The sequence below is a fragment of the Mesoplodon mirus genome, assembly GCF_964341445.2.
Source record: "Mesoplodon mirus genome assembly, chromosome: 2".
NCBI classification, from domain to species: domain Eukaryota; kingdom Metazoa; phylum Chordata; class Mammalia; order Artiodactyla; family Ziphiidae; genus Mesoplodon; species Mesoplodon mirus.
Genome location: NC_138977.1, coordinates 82,918,222 through 82,937,313, shown reverse-complemented (window position 1 = coordinate 82,937,313; position 19,092 = coordinate 82,918,222). Strand labels below are relative to the sequence as shown.

Below are 19,092 nucleotides of genomic sequence, written 5' to 3'. Positions count from 1 at the left end.
CCCTCCAGGTCGGAGCTGCCGTGGGGTGAGCAGCTGCTGTCCGTAGCCAAGCATGCTGTGGTCGGCTCTGCCCAGCCGTGGAACAGAAACATTTGCTGGATGGAAAATCCATAAAAGAAAGCTCCTGTGAAAGCCTGAGACAGACGATAACTTAAGCAAAATCAGGTTGGTATAAGATAAGAGAGGCTGGGTAAAGTGGACTGGGTCAGATGGGGAAGGTGGTGTTCATTCCATGGAGTGTTTTTGAGCCAGTCCCAAATAATCATTCGCAGTTATCTGAGAGATTCCTAGCATTGTACAGGTGGCAGGTATAGCCTGACAGACTTCTGTGTACAGTGTACTGTGGTATTCCTTTCTTTCCCTTCCTTGTTCCTCTCCTCTGTCCCATCCTCTCTCTCAGAAAAGAGAGGAGGATCTTAAGCTCAAGCAAACGTGTAAGAAGCCACAGCCAGAGGTCACCCATAATCACTCCATGATCTTGGCTTTATTTTGGAGAGAAAGCCGTGTCCTCGAGAAAGCCTGGACTTGTACTTTCAGAGACTTGGCCCTCATTTGTGTTTCCACGCTAAGAAGGGTAGATTGTGAAGACTTGCCAAATTTTTGAGGGGGAGGGGTTCTTCTGTGTGTGTGCTCCTTTGGTTTGCTTGGCAAGTTTTTACTTTCTTTTATCTCCCCCCGCAAACGAAAGCTAGCAACACATTCATTTTCAGCAGTGTGTGCACTTGGCATTAAGATACATAGGATGGAGGAGAAGAAATGTCCTGAAAATAATTGGAATGTGACGAAATGCCACATAGCCTCCCTGTGGACCAGGAGAAGGAAACTGCATAAACAGCCTCACATGTGGCAGTAAGGTGGGAAAGAATTCATTCTGAGAAAGAATGTCATACAGGGACAGGCACTGCAAACACTTTCTGTTGAATATTTGGTGGTTAACTCAGCATTACACGTAATAAGCAGTGGATAAATACTCAGCAAAAGGGAGGGAGTCGGCGGTCCTGAGAGCCTGTGAAGTAGTGAATGTCTCTTGGCTTTGCCCACCCAGCATCCCTTTCCTCCTCCTTTCAATAAATCACCCGGATTTCCCCTGGGCTGTCTTTCCCCTTGCTTTGTTCTCAGCCCATATAGTTAGAGGAGGTGACTCCACTGCCTCTTTCATGGGCATGTGACATCAGCTTGGCTAGTCAGGGTCACAAGGGTCCGTTATGGAGGTATGGAGTCATGAAACTCTTGCAAAGAGGTTTTTCCTTTCTGTGGGTTTGTTAAGCCGGAGCTGCTACCACGTAGGGAAAACCTTTCTGAGAATGAAGTCAACACAGAGGAAATCAGAGCAGGGAGATGGAAGAAAAGGAATGGGGATGAGGGGGACACATGCACACATACTCCCACCCTACACCCACAACTTATGGCCCTGGATTCAGCAGCCCCTAAAGCCAGCAACTCCAGTTTCACTCTCCAGGCAGGTTAGCTATTTAGTTTGAATTAGGTGTCCATCGCTTACATCTAAAAACATCCTTCCAGGTAGGAGGTCTTAGCATGAAATGACTGTGGCATAGTCCCTGTCCTCAGGGGCTTCGCAGTGATAAGCCAGATCAGTATTAGGTTAGCTGACCCACAGTATGAAAAATATATCACTAGAGGTAAGAACTAATTTCTGAGGGAGAGAAGAGATGGGGAATTATGAATTCTGCTGGCTTGGGGAGAGACCAGCACAGAGAGCTGTTATTTAACAAAGGAGAAACAGGAACATTTTTAGAACTGTATGTAATTCAATTACTTGCCTTTTGAGTCTGAAAGAAAGGGAGGCTTTCCAGAGCGTATAGTTAATTGCAGATAAGGAAGATAATTTCAGAGCTTCGCCAGCAGTAGAGTCTTGGTATTTACTGTACACACAATTGTTTCGGGAGCAGCCAAATGAGAGGTTATCAGAAAGTTGTCCAGAGTTTATTTGAACACCACAGGGGAACAGCTGCTCTTCTCACCAAAACGTCAATTGGCTTTCTGGTGTCAGCAGAATTCCGAGTGCGTCATGAACTTTAAAGATTTGTTTCTTCTTCTCCATGTTAGGCTTTATGATTATTATTTTATTTTTTATAATTGACCTTGTTTGACTTTTAAAAAATTAATAGTCTTTATTTTGGGGAAGCAGTTTTAGGTTACAGAAAAATTGAGCAGAAAGTAGAGTTTCCATACCCATAGCCCTGAGTTTTCTCATAATATTAATGTCTTGCATTAGTGTGATGTATTTGTTAGTTGATTAGCCAATATTGATTTATTATTATTAACTAAAGTCCGTAGTCTACATTAGAGTTCACTGTTTGTGTTGTACACTGTGGGCTTTGACAACCTGTCTTTTGAACCAGCCTTTGGATAGGGATCGTGTTGAATCTCCAGATCAATTTGAGAAATATTGCTGTCTTACCAATGTTAAGAATTCTGATCCATGAACATGGGGTGTGTTTCCATTGATTCAGGTCTTTTAAAATTTCTTTCAACTGTGTTTTCGTTTTTTTTTAAAACATCTTTATTGGAGTATAATTGCTTTACAATGGTGAGTTCATTTCTGCTTCAAAACAATAGTTTCTGCTTTATAACAAAGTGAATAAGTTATACATATACATATGTCCCCATCTCTCTTCCCTCTTACGTCTCTCTCCCTCCCACCCCTCTAGGTGGTCACAAAGCACCGAGCTGATCTCCCTGTGCTATGCGGCTGCTTCCCACTAGCTATCTATTTTACTTTTGGTAGTGTATATATGTCCATGCCACTCTCTCACTTTGTCCCAGTTCTCAGGGAACACAGCTTACACCTCCTTGTTAAATTTATTGCAGTGTATTTTTTTTTCTTTTTGATGCCTGTATAAATGGAATCATTTTTAAAATTTCACTTTCAGAGTGTATATACATTGTTAGTGTATAGAAATACAATTGTTTTTTGTATATTGCTCTTGTTTTCTTCTACCTTGTTGAACTTGTTTATCACTACTAATAGTTTTTTAATTGTGTATATGACTACTTTAGGATTGTCTATACACCAGATTATGCAATCTGTGAATAGAGATAGTTTTATTTCTTGTCCAATATGGATGTTAGTATCATTTTACAGTGATTTGAAAACTTTACTGTGACATGAGAACTACAAAGTAACATGTTATGGAGATTCTAATGAAATCATCCTATTCTGTAGCTTTATGAAAAGGACAAAGGATGGTATTTACGAAATTTATCCCCTCGTAATTGAGCTGGTAACTCAGTCAGTGAGCTTCTTAGCCATTCCTGTATCTTCTTTGGGGAAATATCTATTTGGATCCTTTGCATATTTTTATATTGGGTTATTTGTCTATAAGTCCCTTTTTGGATATACGATTTGCACATATTTCCTCCCAGTCTCTGGCTTGTCTTTTTGCTTTCTTAATGGTATCTTTTGAAGCTCAAACATTTAAAATTGTGATGAAGTTCAATTTATCCTTTTTTTCTTCCGAAGCTTATGATTTTGATGTTTCTAAATACTCTTTGCCTAACCAAAAGTTGCTAAGATTTTCTCATATGTTTCTTTCAAAACTTTCGTTGTTTTAACCTTTACATTTGGGTCTATGATCCATTTTTTTTTTTTTCTTTTTGTGGTACGCGGGCCTCTCACTGCTGTGACCTCTCCCGCCGCGGAGCACAGGCTCTGGACGCGCAGGCCCAGCGGCCATGGCCCACGGGCCCAGCCACTCCGCCGCATGTGGGATCCTCCCAGACCGGGGCACGAACCCGCGTCCCCTGCATCGGCAGGCAGACTCTCAACCACTGCGCCACCAGGGAAGCCCCTATGATCCATTTTGAGTTAAGTTTTGTGTATGGTGTAAGGTTCAGGTATATGTTCAATTTCTTTATTCTCTTCTCTTTTCTCTTCTCTTCTCCTCTTCTTTCTCTCTCTCTCTCTTTTTTCCATATGGATATCCAGTTGTTCCAGCACCATTTGCTGAAAAGCTTATCCTTTACCTATTGATTTATTTTGGCACCTTTGTAGAAATTTATTTATTTAAAAAAATAATTAATTAATTTAATTTGTGTTTGGCTGCACACTGGCCTTCTCTAGTTGCGGCAAGTGGGGTCTACTCCTTTTTTTTTTTTTTTTTTTTTTGAGGTACGCGGGCCTCTCACTGTTGTGGCCTCTCCCATTGCGGAGCACAGGCTCCGGACGCGCAGGCTCAGAGGCCATGGCTCACAGGCCCAGCTGCTCCGCGGCATGTGGAATCTTCCCGGACCGGGGCATGAACCCGTGTCCCCTGCATCAGCTGGCGGACTCTCAACCACTGTGCCACCAGGGAAGCCCGGGTCTACTCTTCATGGCGATGCGCGGACTTCTGATTGCGGTGGCTTCTCTTGTTGCAGAGCGCGGGCTCTAGGTGCACGGGCTTCAGTAGTTGTGGCACCTGGGCTCAGCAGTTGTGGCTCACGGGCTCTATAGCGCAGGCTCAGTAGCTGTGGCGCATGGACTTAGTTGCTCCACGGCATGTGGGATCTTCCCGGACCAGGCCTCGAACCTGTGTTCCCTGCATTAGCAGGCAGATTCTTAACCACTGCCACCAGGGAATTCCCTGTAGAAATTTAACTGACCATAAATGTAAGAGGTTTTTTTTTTTTTAATGACTCTCTTCCTTATGCCAGTACCACACTTCACTTAAGTTTTTGCAATGCAATTTTTCTATGAAAAGGTTTGTTCAAGAAATGGACCTAAGCTGCAGTATAGCTCCCTTTAAAAAAAAAAAAAAACTGTTGTACCTTTGCTACTTTTCATCTCCGTTCCTGTTTGAGTCACTCTGTTAAAAGTATTAGTCTCTGGGGCTTCCCTGGTGGCGCAGTGGTTGAGAGTCTGCCTGCCGATGCAGGGGACGCAGGTTCGTGCCCTGGTCCGGGAGGATCCCACATGCCGCGGAGCGGCGAGGCCCATGAGCCATGGCCGCTGAGCCTGCGCGTCCAGAGCCTGTGCTCCGCAACGGGAGAGGCCGTGAGAGTGAGAGGCCCGCGTACTGCAAAAAAAAAAAAAAAAAAAAAAAAAGTATTAGTCTCTGGTTTTCTCTTTGGGATAACAGTGGAAATCTGAAGTCGTAGGAGAGAATGCAAATTCGTCCAGATGCATTTTCTAGATTATTTTATTTCCAAAAAATACTTTGTTTTTCATAAAAGTGGTAAGCTTTTTTATGCCCATTATCCATTTGTATAAAACAGACTAAATTAATTTTTTTCATTACCTCTGTCTTAATCATTACCAATAATTACTGGCTGAAAGATTTATACATTTGGTATATTATTTCAGGAATTTCAAGTATTTTCATTAATGGTTATATGAATTGGGTCTTTTATACTGAAAAAGGTAAATTTCACAAAACAATTATTTTACCAGATGGAAAGTCTATGAATTGAAATGTCTTGGGTTTTGGGATTATAGTATGGTTTTATGTTTTCTGAAAATTGGACATTTTTTGTAATATAATTAAAATGCTAGCTACATTTTTATATCTACCTATGCTAGTTTTGCCTTTGTGTTGATATGGTTCTCAATAGACTGCTGTGGAGACATTAAAATAATTATATTAGAAACACGAAGACTGCAAATTTATATCTCTTCTTTAGTTATAACTGTAAAAATTGTGAATGCATAGAGGTTAAAAAGGAAAAAAGTCAGTGGTTTATTGTGATGTTTGAATTCCAGTTGCCCTTTTTTTTGTTTTCTAGTAAAGTTACAATTTTGTTTGGGGAATGACTTTTATTTTTAATGTGAAAAAAATATAAATTTAGTCTTGCTGAAATTCAGAGACATTTCTCTTCTCTGGCATATAGCTAAAAGCTGACTTCTGCTATTGGACTTTAATCAGATATTAAAATCACATGATTAGATTTAGAACATGTTTTCTGCCGTTGCATTAGTGGGTCAAGCCATGCCTCCCGGTTCCCGGAGGGCTCAGTTCTCCAGGATGGCTTATCTGCTTCCTGCCCTTTCTTGTAATCTTCTCATTTCCACCTGGGTAGAGCTGACGTGTTTTGTTACCTGGCCCCTTTGCTTTCCTTGCAGTCCTCTGGCTGATAATGTCACTTCATAAAAATGCACCCATGGGCAACATGGAATTACTCTTTTTATTTTCATTTAAAAGAAAAAGCAGTAGGTAAGCTTTCATTTATTTCTCTAGGATGTGGGTATCATGAATTTTTTAACCCAGTCACTCCTTTCTGTCCTTTCTTTCTCTTTGGTGCCCTTTTAAAAATCTTTGTGACCTATTTGCAGAATGATGAATGACCTTATGAGGAGTGTAGTATAATGTTCTAGGAGGATATGGTCCTATTGGTCTTGTTTTTCTTAGGGAGCTGAAACATACTAGGACTGGGTGAGGGTAACTTCTTAACTGCCCTTTATTCTGAATAGAGCCTTATGTTGACTGAAGTTAGGGGTTCGGAATGGCTGAGCTGTTGCAATTTGAGTTGTGGTACAGTTACATTTTGTGAAGGCTCCTGCCTATTTATAATCATTTGGTCACAGAATCAGATCAACTTGGTCACATTCGGTGAGCCTGATGCAAGAATAAAGAGCATGTCCGGAACTTGCTTTCGTTAGGAGAAACCACATTCTTGTGTAAACCTCTAATGAGGATGTTTATGATAAATATATGTACTGTATTAATAGAATTTTGAATATTACATCTTTTGACTTTTTGTTTGTCTTTATATTTTTTATGTTACATAATCTGTGAGGTATTAGATTTCCTTTAAAAGCCTTCAAAGGTACCATACTCCAGTGACATGTAGTCAGTTTATTTTAGTGTAATTACTGATATAAGAACAAGCAGTAGTTTCTCAGTCCCATAGTGACCTGTAATGAATAAAACATTTAGTTTGATTATACTGTCCGAATAAGACCTATACTATTCATGACACGATAACTGTTCAGAACTTCTGAAGTTTCCAGATTGATTACTATATGCTGAGATAAGAATTCATCTTCATTTATAAACAAAAATAAGTCTATTGGATGTTTTTACATAGACAGTATCCAAGCCAGTCATTTATTTAGAAAATGAATATCAACATCAGTCTAACTTACATTAGGAAATTGCTCTGTGCAATTTGCTAGTGTGCCCTTTTTAAGAATGAAAAAATTAGTTTTTCCTGCATTCTTCATGCTGCTGAGGCCCTTTGAAGACAGAATTTAGAATCTTAGTAACTCCTCCATGCTTGGTTTCATAAGGGTGGTTTTCTTGACGACTTTAGGTTGTAAATAGTTTGTGAATGCTGTGGCTCCTTTCTGGTGTCTGGTTAAAGCTTGACAGTGGCCGTGCCTGGGAAAGTAGGAGGGTAATTAGTGGCTTTACCAAAGACTTATCTCAGAAATAGAAAGTCTGGAGTTCCAACCAAGACTTTAGGTCCTCAATGATTATAAAATTGGATTAAAAATGACCACTGACCTTGAGGAGGCATTCATTTATGAGTGTTAAGAGATGCTGAGTTAATTTTACTTGGTTCAGTGCAATTCAGTTAAATTCCAAATGAACTTGTTAACGGTATTAACAAAGTCTACTTTGGTAGTTGCTGGAGGGAAAAAAATGAAGTATCCTGGAGGAGAAATAGCCAGAATACAAGCCCTTCTGGGAGAGGTAACATTTTATTGAGCTTGTTCAGTGTGCTAAGGACTTAACACTTTCTCGACTTCTGATGGGTTGGGACAGGGGTGGGGAGAATCCTCACAACAATCCTATGAGAGAGACAGTATTACCTGTTTTGTAGATAAAGAAGCTCAGGAGCTGAGAGATCAAATGGTTTTATCCAAGTTTCACATCTTGGATAAATTTAATTTAAATTTGAATCTAAACTGTTTCTAGATTTAAATTTGAATCTAAATTTGAATCTAATTTAAATTTGAATCTAAACTTTTTTTTTCTCAAACCTCATGATATACCTGTGTAAATAAAAGCACAGCCTCTCAAGTGGGTGGCCTGTAGAAAACTCTGTGTGTATCTCTTTATATATCTTTCATCATTATTATAACTAATGAGATAATAAAGGCCCAAAAAGTACTGTATGAATAGGATGCTTTGGAATTTCCAAGTAGAGAGAGGTTAATTTGGATGTAGATTAATCTGGAGAAGTGGCATTTTGTTCTTTTTGATAAATGAACAGGAGGTAGGAGGTTGTAAGTGGATGGGGGTTTTCAAGGCTTTTTACCTGAGGAAAATACCTAATCAGACCCTCAGAGGCAGAAATAAAAATGCATGGCATGTTTGGGAGTCTGTCCACGATCTTACAGCCAAGGTATGTGGCCCAGCCATGCACTCTTGTCAGCTTGCTGTGAGTTACCTGGAGGTATCTGGTTACTGAGGGAATCAGACCCTCCCAAGCAGCTACTTAGAGAAGGAAGGAAGAAGGTCAGCCTTGGACTTCCCTGACTGTCCCCCACCCTGATTCTGCACTTGTTGTTTGGGGGGCTTCGAGCTTCTTTGCACTGCCTGCCTTGGGGGCTCCCATGGTATTTGACAGTGGGGAGGGACCAAGGCGTTCAACTCTATGACGGTTTCAGTGTTTTCCCCTGGTAGTATTGGTAGTTGAGCACTGCTGTGGCGTAAATGAATGTGTCCCCTCCTCAAATTCACATGGTGAAATCCTAACCCCCCAAAGATGATGATATGAGGAGGTGGTGACTTTGGGAGGTGCTTAAGTCATGACGGTGGAGCCCTCGTGAATGGGATTACTGCCTTATAAAAGAGGCTCCAGAGGGGTCCTAGCTCCTTCTGCCACGTGAGGAAACAGCGAGAACACCAGCCATGAATCAGGAGAAGGGCCCTCACCAGGAGGTGAGTGTGCTGGCACTGCGATCTTGGATGTCCAGCCTCCAGAACTGTGAGAAATAAATTTCTCTTGTTTATAAACCACCCGGTCTCTGATATTCTATCATAGCATCCTGAAGGGACTAGGATAAATACCTAGCAGATGATAATCTCCCCTTTCCCCCACCCTGTTCCTGCAGTTTTGTCTTAGACAGAGAATATAGAAAAAAGTAAAAGGTCAGCTACGCAGAGCCCTTTATGAAGCTGTGATTGCCAGCCTCCAGCTTTGATATGTGATGCTTCTGGTTTGGTTCGTAGAGGCTGTGTTGTCTAGAAGAGCTTGACTTGTTCTGTGATGGGTTGGCTGTCTGGCAGTTTTGTGATGCAGTTTGAGACAAAGCAGGTCTGTTTTGGTACTTATATTACATGCAGAAAAGGGACTGCTGTTTGAGATTGGATTATAAAGTAGATGCCACTGGAGAGCAATTTCTCAATATAGTTTAAAATTTAAAATCACCAGCAATTTCATAAATAGGTTCACTTACAACTATGCCAAGATATTTATACAAGGTATATTATATTATAGCATATTTGTAAAGAATGAAAGCTCTGTATGTGTGCTGATTTGGAATTACATTATTTTTATATATACATACACATATACAACTTATATATATATGTATGTGCTTGTGTCTATATAAAATGAAAAAATGTTTTGCAGAATCATGTGACTACCATTCCCTTTTGTATAAATGTTTTAAAGAAGATATTGTATATATGCTGGTACATACCTTTCTTCCCCCTAGGGAGATACTACACTGAAAACCTTTTTCTTTTCCATATTATTTGAGCTTTCTAGCCATGTTCATTTATTCATTTTCTTTCCTTTTAAACAAGAATCAAGAGCTAGCTGGGCAGTATATGATCATGACCATAACCATTCGTTTTTTTCTTTTAATTAATTAATTTATTTATTTATGGCTGTGTTGGGTCTTCGTTGCTGCGCTCGGGCTTTCTCTAGTTGCAGCAAGTGGGGGCTACTCTTCGTTGCGGTACGCAGTCTTCTCATTGCGGTGGCTTCTCTTGTTGCGGAGCACAGGCTCTAGGCGCGCGGGCTTCAGTAGTTGTGGCATGTGGACTCAGTTTTTGTGACTCGCGGGCTCTAGAACGCAGGCTCAGTAGTTGTGGCGCACAGACTTAGTTGCTCCGCGGCATGTGGGATATTCCCAGACTAGGGCTCGAACCCATGTCTCCTGCATTGGCAGGTGGATTCTTATCCACTGCACCACCAGGGAAGTCCCATTCATTGTGTTTTAATGCAGTTTATAAAACCTTACTAAATGTTTGTAAAAACACTGTAAATTTTTTTCTCATGTTCATTTGTCAGTCTTTCTTGCCTCTTTGCATGCAGAGGAAGAAGGTAACTTTTATGGGAAGAGTGGTAAAGTATGCGCTAAGCCAGCGAACGTTCTCTTGAAAGCTTATTAGTTAAAACACTGAGTTGAGAAAGGAGAAAGATAGATATTTACCAAATGTGATTTGAAGGACAAAGAACCCCTTCGTGCTGAAGTATGTCTGAAAGTGTACCCTTATGCTCAGTTTTTTTTTTCCTTTAAATATGAGCTTTGGACTGAATTGTATTTGCTTTTCAGACCACAGGGCTGGAGGTGGCAGTGGAAGTCTTCAAAATCTGATTGCTCATCAGGAAAGCTGTTTGCTGAGAAAGGCCTGCCTGTTTGGAGTAGAAGTTATGACTGATACACAGATAAAGTCAGGGTGCCTTTTAAATATCTTCTGACTTCTGTGTCCAGATTTTGCTTTTCTCTTAATTAAAACCCCAGGCATGAGTCATAGGTCAAAGAAGATGACTCCCCTAAACTCTTCCAGTAACAGTAACTGCTTAACTCTTCCACTCTTGGTAGGCTTCTCTGGAAACCATTGTATCTGTTTCTTTATGGTGTGATTTACCTCCTTTGGTCTTAGTTTGGATACTGAAATTTAATCATAGGAAGAAGACAATTTTACTTTAGAATGTAGGCAGTTGTCTGGAGAATAAACCCGTTGTAATATCCCTTATGTATGCATAGTTTGATCTCTAATCCATGAGGTTTTGTTTTTTAATCAACAAGGCCATGGAATTTTTCTAGTTTCAAAAGAATTTTAGTGACTTTTTTTCCCTAAAATGGTTTGATATATAGCTCATCAGTAACATTTATTTTTGCTTTATCTTCCTTTCTTTCTGCATAGCTTTTGTACCGATATCTGACCCTCTTATACTTAATCATGGCAAGAATTATACCCCCCATATTTCAAGGTGTTTGAACCATAGTGTAGGAATTGTAATCTATTAGGAATGTTAATACAAAATACATATATGTGTGTATATTTGTGTATGTATGTAATTATTTATGTTTATATATAGAAATGTCTGAAACAAGTCTGTCACAGTATATCATGAGTGAGAAAAACTGATATTACCTTCAATAAATACTCAGTTCCCAAAAGAACTTGATAATTAAAAAATTCAAGGTAACCAGTGTCTAGTATGGGGATCACAAACTCATATGCCTACCAGGACCTGACAGAAAAGTAAACAAGTGAACTGGGGCATAGAGAGGGAAAAAGGGCACAATTAGGGACTTCCCTGGTGGTCCAGTGGTTAAGACTCCACGCTTCCATTGCAGGGGACACAAGTTCAATCCCTGGTCAGGGAACTAAGATCTTTATGCCGTGCGGTGCGGCTGAAAAGAGAAAAATGGTGTGGGCGGGGGCACGATGACCACTCAGCTGTTGAGGAATGAGGGCCAGTGTTGCCTGGTCTTCTAGTATTTCAAGAGAAGACATAAATTTGGATTTTTATGTGACTGCTCCCAGTCTTCAAGTGTTGACAGTACATTTAAAATAATTCAGGGCTTCCCTGGTGGCACAGTGGTTAAGAATCTGTCTGCTGGGCTTCCCTGGTGGCCCAGTGGTTGAGAGTCCGCCTGCCGATGCAGGGGACACGGGTTCGTGCCCCGGTCCGGGAAGATCCCACATGCCGTGGAGCGGCTAGGCCTGTGAGCCATGCCACTGAGCCTGCGCGTCCGGAGCCTGTGCTCCGCAACGGGAGAGGCCACAACAGTGAGAGGCCCGCGTACCGCAAAAAAAAAAAAAAGAAAAAGAATCTGTCTGCCAACACAGGGGACATGGGTTCCAGCCCTGGTCCGGGAAGATCCCACATGCCACGGAGCAGCTAAGCCCATGCACCACAACTACTGAGCCTGCGCTCTAGCGCCCGCGAGCCACAGCTGCTGAGCCTGTGCTATAGAGCCCGCGAGCCACAACTACTGCGCTCTAGAGCCTGCGAGCCACAACTGCTGAGCCTGCACTCTAGAGCCCGCAAGCCACAACTACTGAGCCTGCGCTCTAGAGCCTGCAAGCCACAACTACTGAGCCTGCATGTCACAACTACTGAAGCCCGTGCACCTAGAGCCCGTGCTTCTCAACAAGAGAAGCCACTGCAATGAGAAGCCCGTGCACCGCAACGAAGAGTAGTCCCCGCTCACCGCAAACTAGAGAAAGCCCGTGCCCAGAAACGAAGACCCAACACAGCCATAAATAAATAAATAAAAATAAAATAATTCAAACATTGTACTCTTGGATTTTTCCCTATGATGTTCTTTGTCAGCAAGTGTTATGATTGCTGCCCATAGAGTAGGTGGCATGGGGCCTGAAAACTGTACGGCATGGCTCTTGCTTTCTAGGGGCACACAGTCTAGATGGGCCAGTGTGATGTGGGATGTTTAGTATGGGCAGTAAAGGCCACAGGAACCCTGAGGAGGTAGAAACAGGCATGAGCCAGACCATCCTGGGAAGATGTCCTAGAGGAGGTGGAACCTGCAGTGAACTTTAAAGGGGCAGCAAGGGCCTTAAGATCCAGGGCACTGGAGAGGAGCAGGGGTGGTGGTGGAGAGCAGAGGTGGGGTGATGGGAAGGTGTTTGAGGTGTTGGGACAGGGCTGGGCGCGTGAGGAGAAGGTGGTGGGCTTTGGAGCAGGTCTGTGCCCCGAAGGGAGCTCCACTGTGAGCAGGTGATGCTGTGATGGGGGGCAGCATTCCGAGCACCAATCCCGCTGCGCCTTGTAGGATGAAGAGAGAGAGGGGAGAATTGAAGATGGGAAGAACAAATCCTAGACTTTCACAGCCATCTAGGAATAAGGAGCAGGGTCTTGGCTGGGGCTTCGTTATTATCAGTGAAAAGGAAGAAATGTAGATATGTTTCCAAGGTCCAGTCCATCAGAAAACTTTATTGACTCGGCCTTCAGAGCATACCCGTGTTGCCACCTTGACCCAAGCCACCATTCTGTCTTGCCTGAATGATTCCAAGGACCTGCTAGCTGCTTTCCTTGATTCTATCCTTGCCTCTCTTTAGTCTGTTCCCAGTAGAGTGATCCTGTTCAAACTCGTCACTCTATGACACGCCCCTGCTTAGAACTTGAAATGACTTCTCTGTCTTCATGGTAAAAGATGAAGTCCTTCCAGTTACCTGACAGGCACCATACTAAGCCCCCTCCTTTCCTCTCTGACCTCACTGCCTCATATTCTCCCCCTGGCGAAGTCCACTCCAGCCACACTGGCCTTTGAACACACTGGGCACTTTTCTGCCTCAGGGCCTTTATGTTTGCTCTTTCTTCTTCCTGTATCCTCTTCCCCAGATATCCACCTGGTGAACTTCCTCTCTTATTTACATCTTTGCTCAGGTGTTACCTTCCCAGTGAAACCCACCTACCTACCCTGATGGTGTTGAAAATTGCGAACCTTCCTGCCCCTTTCCCCAAATCCCTCTTCTCCTTCTTTATTATTTTTTCCTATAGAACTTATCCCTTTATAACACATTGCATACTTATGTTTTAAGTTATTATCTTTCTACCCTCACTCTAAAATAAATTTGTACAATAGGAATTTGTGTAAACAGAAGTTCTAAAAGGCAGGGGTTTGGGGGGGTTTGTGTTCACAGGTATATCCCCGTCATCTAGCATAATACCTGGTGGCGAGTGGGTGCTTGATAAATACTTGTTGCATGAATGAATAAGTGGCTTTCAAGAGGCACGTAATATCTACTGCATGTCTGTCACTGAGAATTAAAAAACAAAAAAGAAAAAAAAGATATAAGACCTGCCCTCAGAGCGCATGGTCTAGTGGGGAGGTGGCCAGGAATACAGAGTATATTGACTTAATATAGTGCGTCCAGAGTTCTATGCAAACACAAGTCATGGTGCAGATACAAAGGTGAGTAGATCACTGTTACTGCTTTATAGGTTTCATCTTCTAGAGAGGATGTGTGAGTTGAGATGAAAAATGACCAGGATTGTGGCGATGGGAGTGGAGAGGTTGGAAGAGACTGGGGAGGTACCCCAGTAGTGGGATTAACAGGGTGTGGTGAAGGACAGGGAGTACAGGGCTGATGGGCTGATGGCTGGGGCTTGTAGGTGGTAATGTTATCTGTACTAGGAAAGGCAGGTGGAGGAGGCAGGGTGGGAAATAGCCACTAGAGACCCAGGAGGGATGTGATAGAGAAGGAAAAATATAACATATAGCTTCTAAGTTTTGTCTTTGGGAAATGAGGAGGCTGGAAATACCCATGCCCCAGTCAGGGAATTGGGGAAGATAAATGAGTTTGTAGGACAGTAGGGGAAATGATGTGTGTATCTTACCAGACTGTCAGTTCCAGGAGGGCAGGGATTTTGTTTGTTTAGTGATGTATCTCTCGCACCCAGAATGCTGCCTGCCACATAGTACAATCTCAGTAAATGTTTATTGAATTGATGAATAACATAGTCGAATTTGGAGGACGTAAGTGGTTATAAGGTCATAAATTGTTAAGGCTTAAATTGAGATTAAACACATTTAAATGATACTGGGTTTTGGTATTTCTTTTAAAAAGAGCTTTGGTAATCATTTAGATGTAGGGCTTTAAAACGTTACATTTTGCTGATGATATTCCCGGTCACACCTGGTGTGAATAGAAATCTTGATTTCAGTGTGGGTGTGTGTGTTTTATGGAAGTATTGTTGTTTTACAGTATTACATTAGTTTCAGGTATACAACACTTAGTGTTATTTTTTAAACCCATTTCGATATCAGGAGCGGGCAGTACAGATTAACACAGCAGTACGTAATCCTGCATGCAAAGACATGAGTGTGTCTGCATGAAAAGGTACACGCAAAATAAGTGAGAATGTGTTTTTTTACACTTGCCTTCCATGATGATGAATGTCAACTGAATGTCCTGATTTTTCCTTGTGTTGGATCTTCATTGCAGTGCAAATTGCTTATAAAAAAATGTGGCCTGGCAGCAGCTGGTGCTTAGAGTGTACGCCCACCCCCAAAGACTTTTCTTTATGATTGGATTTGGTATGTAACAAAGTATTTTATAGAGGCAGTGAAAATTATATGCTGGGTTTTTTTGTTGTTATCTAAATGAGATTAGGGTTGGGACATTGTTGGCTTGGGACATTTTTGTTGTTATCAAAATGAGATTAGGGTTGGGACATTGTTGAATGTAATATCCTTTCATTATAAAAGAAAGGTAGTTAATGTTCAGAATAGTGAGAATTGGGTTATCAGTTTATTGTCTAGCCTTTGGCACCGGTAGGACTAAACAAAAACAGAGTCTTGCCATGGCAGTGGTTCCAGCAGGGCAAAGGGCTGAATTATGTCCCCTCAGGATTCCTATGTTGAAGTCCCGACCCTCAGTACTTTGGAATGTGATTGTATATTTGGAGATAGGGTCTTTAAAGAGGTGATTAAGTTAAAATGAGGTCATGGAGGTGGGCTTTAAACCATTATGACTGGTGTTCTTATGAGACAAAGAAATTTGGACACAGACACGAATAGTGGGAAGACCAAGCCAGGACATCTACCAGCAGAGGAGAGAGGCCTCAGAACAAAACAGCTTTGCCAACACCTTGATGTTGACACCTTCATCCTGGACTTAGAGACCTCTGTTGTGTAAGCCATACAGTCTGTGGTAGTTTGTTAGGGCAGTCCTAGCAAACTAATACAATCTGAAGCCAGGGTTGTTCAGGGAAACTTCCTCCTTGTGACTTTCTCCATCACCTGGTTTCAGCATCACAGTCCCCCTGGGTGTCTGGAAGAGGGTGATTCCCTGGTGCCCTGGGTATTCCCCAAAAGAATGTGTCAATCCGAATGCTCACACATTCAGATTACCAGGCAACTATGGTGGCGATTCTTTGGTATATTCATTCACTTCTGATCATTTTTGTTTGAAGCTGCCTGCCTTGTCAGCATTTCCATTTCCCTCAGAAACTCAATTAAGAGTGTGAGATGAAACAGAGGCACTTATCTTACAGCTTTTCCATGACTTGATGTCTCAACTTTCACTGATGTGTGTAGTCCAAGCTCTGCAGAACGGAGGAGATGCCTGCGGAGACAGGGCGGCTTTGTGGACGGCTGTCTTTGCTGGGAATTGGGCCATGTGTGTGAGACACCAGGGTTTCAAGCCAAGTCTGCTTTCTCAGGAGACCATCTCTGGCATCTTGAAATTTAAGTGAAGCTTAATTTAATCCCTGGTTTTCACAGTAAATCTGTAGGCTTAAATCTCACAGTAAATCTGTGTTACTTACAGTAGGAGTTGGAAAACCATTGACTTCCTTTAGCCTGTTTATTTGAATTTGATTTACTGGGAAAATCAAGAAACAGAGCACCAGAGGTGTTCCAAAAAACTTAAAAATTTTTCACTCCACATTCCAATAGATCTACTTTCACAGTGGATTGGGCAAGTGGAGTCTATAATTAATTAGGTTAAAATAAATTTTGGTCTTGTTCCATGCCTCCTATGCTTAGAGAACATGAGGGGTGAGAACTTTCCACTTGAATTCTTTCTTGATTGGGTTCCTGGGACACTCAACATCAGGATATCGAGAGCATCCGAAGCCTATAGTGAAGTGTTCCTGTTCTCTACTGTGTGTCCAGTGTCAAATAGACATGTTTGATGTTTTGGGGGGCTTTTTTGGCTGCGCTTTGCGGTATGTGGGATCTTAGTTCCCTGACCAGGGATTGAATCCGTGCTCCCTGCATTGGAAGCATGAAGTCTTAACTGCTGGACCACCAGGGAAGTCCAAGTTTGATGTTAATACACCTGGTTTGGTCGACTTTTCTGAGTGATATCATGAAGAGTGCTTCTTCAAAGTCCTTATTTTCATATATTGCTATTATGTAAGAGAGATGAGCTATCATTATAATTGAGAGCAATTTAAACTCTTCTGCTTTAAGTTATGAAATAACTTGTTTTGGTTGTGCCATCTCCCAGCCTGGCCTTTTCAGCAAATTTTTGTGGCTCATGGGGACAGATGACCCTGAGTGCTAGCAGCACCTGCAATCAGAATACTTCTCATTCCAGGGCCTACACAACGGGGTGTGTTTGAAAGTACTTGGAAGCAAAGTATAAGCAACACACTGTACACTTCATCATAAAACACTGTACTGGAATCTGCCTCGCCTCAAAGCCACTCTCCCCTCTATCTTAAGATTTTGTTACAGTTCCCCTCTCTATAAAGGGAGAAAGAGTAAATGGAAATTTCTTTACTAGGATGGAAAATGAAAATACTTAGATGAGGAAAAAGGTGATAACAGAGCTTGTATTTGAAGATGACCAAAATCTGGGTGGAAAGACAGTCCTGGAAGAGTGAATTAGGAATGTTTATTCACCTAAATAAATTGTTTATCCAGCTTATTATTCTTTAACAAAAGCAATTATTCCATGATTAATTAATTGTAGACTGTGTATCCAACAGATTGTATGGACCAGAATGTATTTCATCTATAGGAAAAGAAAAAAAAAAAAAACACCCTTAGAAAGGATTTAAATCAGGGGTCAGAGACTTACAGCTAAGAGGCCAGATCTGGCCTATGGCCTGTTTTTATATGGCTCACAAGCCTAGAATGGTTTTCACATTTTTAAATGACTGAAAGAAATTAAAAGAAGAATAGTATTTTGTGACACGTGAAAGTTATACATATTTCAGTGTTCATCAGTAAAGTTATATTGGAATACAGCTGTGCTTATTCACTGATGTATTGTGTCTGGCTGTTATCATGCAGCAGCAGAGTTCAGTAGTTGTGACTGAGGTTCTGTGGCCTGCAAAGTGTAAGTTAGTTACTCTCTGGCGCTTTACAGAAAATCTTTGCCACTCTGGTTTGAATAATTGTTTAAATTTGTTCATTTTTTAAAAAATTATTATTTACTGTGTACTCTGCTGGTTTTGATGTGCAGTGTGGAAAATCCTCATGTAGGATGGCAGGTTAATCCATAAACTCATCTTTTAGTTTACAGAATCCCTTCTATAGCATCTCTAAAGATGGCTACTGAATATCTCTTCGGTCACTGGAAATTTAGCTGCAGTCATTAGGAAAGCAGACCAGCAGTCCTTTTTATTTTTCCCTAACCAAATCATTTATTCGACAAAGATTTAGTGAGTGCTGACTGTACACCACCCACGGTTCTGGGCAGTGGGGATGAGTGATGATCCTAACAGACAAGGTCCCTGCTCTCTGGGACCATGCGTTCTCGTGGGAGGAGATGGGCCATAGACAAATAAATATATAATGTATTGGGGTAATAAGCACAATGAAGAAAAATCAAGGGGTGAGAGAGAGCTAGAGCAAGAGAGGGCTGCTTAAGAGGTGGTGATGGGGGCTTCCCTGGTGGCGCAGTGGTTAAGAGTCCGCCTGCCAATGCAGGGGACGCGGGTTCGTGCCCCAGTCCGGGAGGATCCCACATGCCGCGGAGCGGCTGGGCCCATGAGCCATGGGCACTGAGCCTGCACATCCGGAGCCTGTGCTCCTCAACGGGAGAGGCCACAACAGTGAGAGGCCTGCGTACCGCAAAAAAAAAGAGGTGGTGGTGGGCAAAGGTCTCCTAGAGTAGTTGCAGTTGAGCAGGACTCAGTGATATGGAGACCCAGGAGGTGGCATTCTAGGTGCAAGAAACTGCAAGAGCAAAGGCCCTCAGGTGGGAGTGAACTTGGCATGTTTGAGAAACTGCAAAGATGCCCTTGAGGCTAGGGCAGAGGGAACAAAGGGAAGAGTATTGCAGAGTAAAGCCAAAAAATATGGGGGTGGAGTGAGGGACAGGTTGCGAAGGGTACTGCAGGACAGAATGAGGACCTGAAATATTCATTTCTCGGAGATGACAGGGTTTTGAGCACAGCTGACTTGATCTGACTTACATTTTAAAAAGGATCACTTAAACAAGTGGGACTACATTAAACTAAAAAGCTTCTGGGGGCTTC

At 42.0% G+C, this 19,092-nt stretch overlaps 1 protein-coding gene across 18 annotated transcripts in view; it reads left to right on the top strand.

Moving 5' to 3' along the window:
- Positions 1–19,092, top strand: part of APBB2 (amyloid beta precursor protein binding family B member 2) — a 389,233-nt gene that overhangs the window by 72,822 nt on the left and 297,319 nt on the right. For 13 of the 18 annotated variants that reach the window (XM_082637312.1, XM_082637304.1, XM_082637309.1 and 10 more), the window contains one exon: positions 9–165. The exons of the other annotated variants lie outside the window; for them this stretch is intronic. The gene's annotated coding sequence lies outside the window, so the exon portion shown is untranslated. The remainder of the gene's footprint in view (positions 1–8; positions 166–19,092) is intronic. 18 annotated transcript variants of the gene reach the window in all.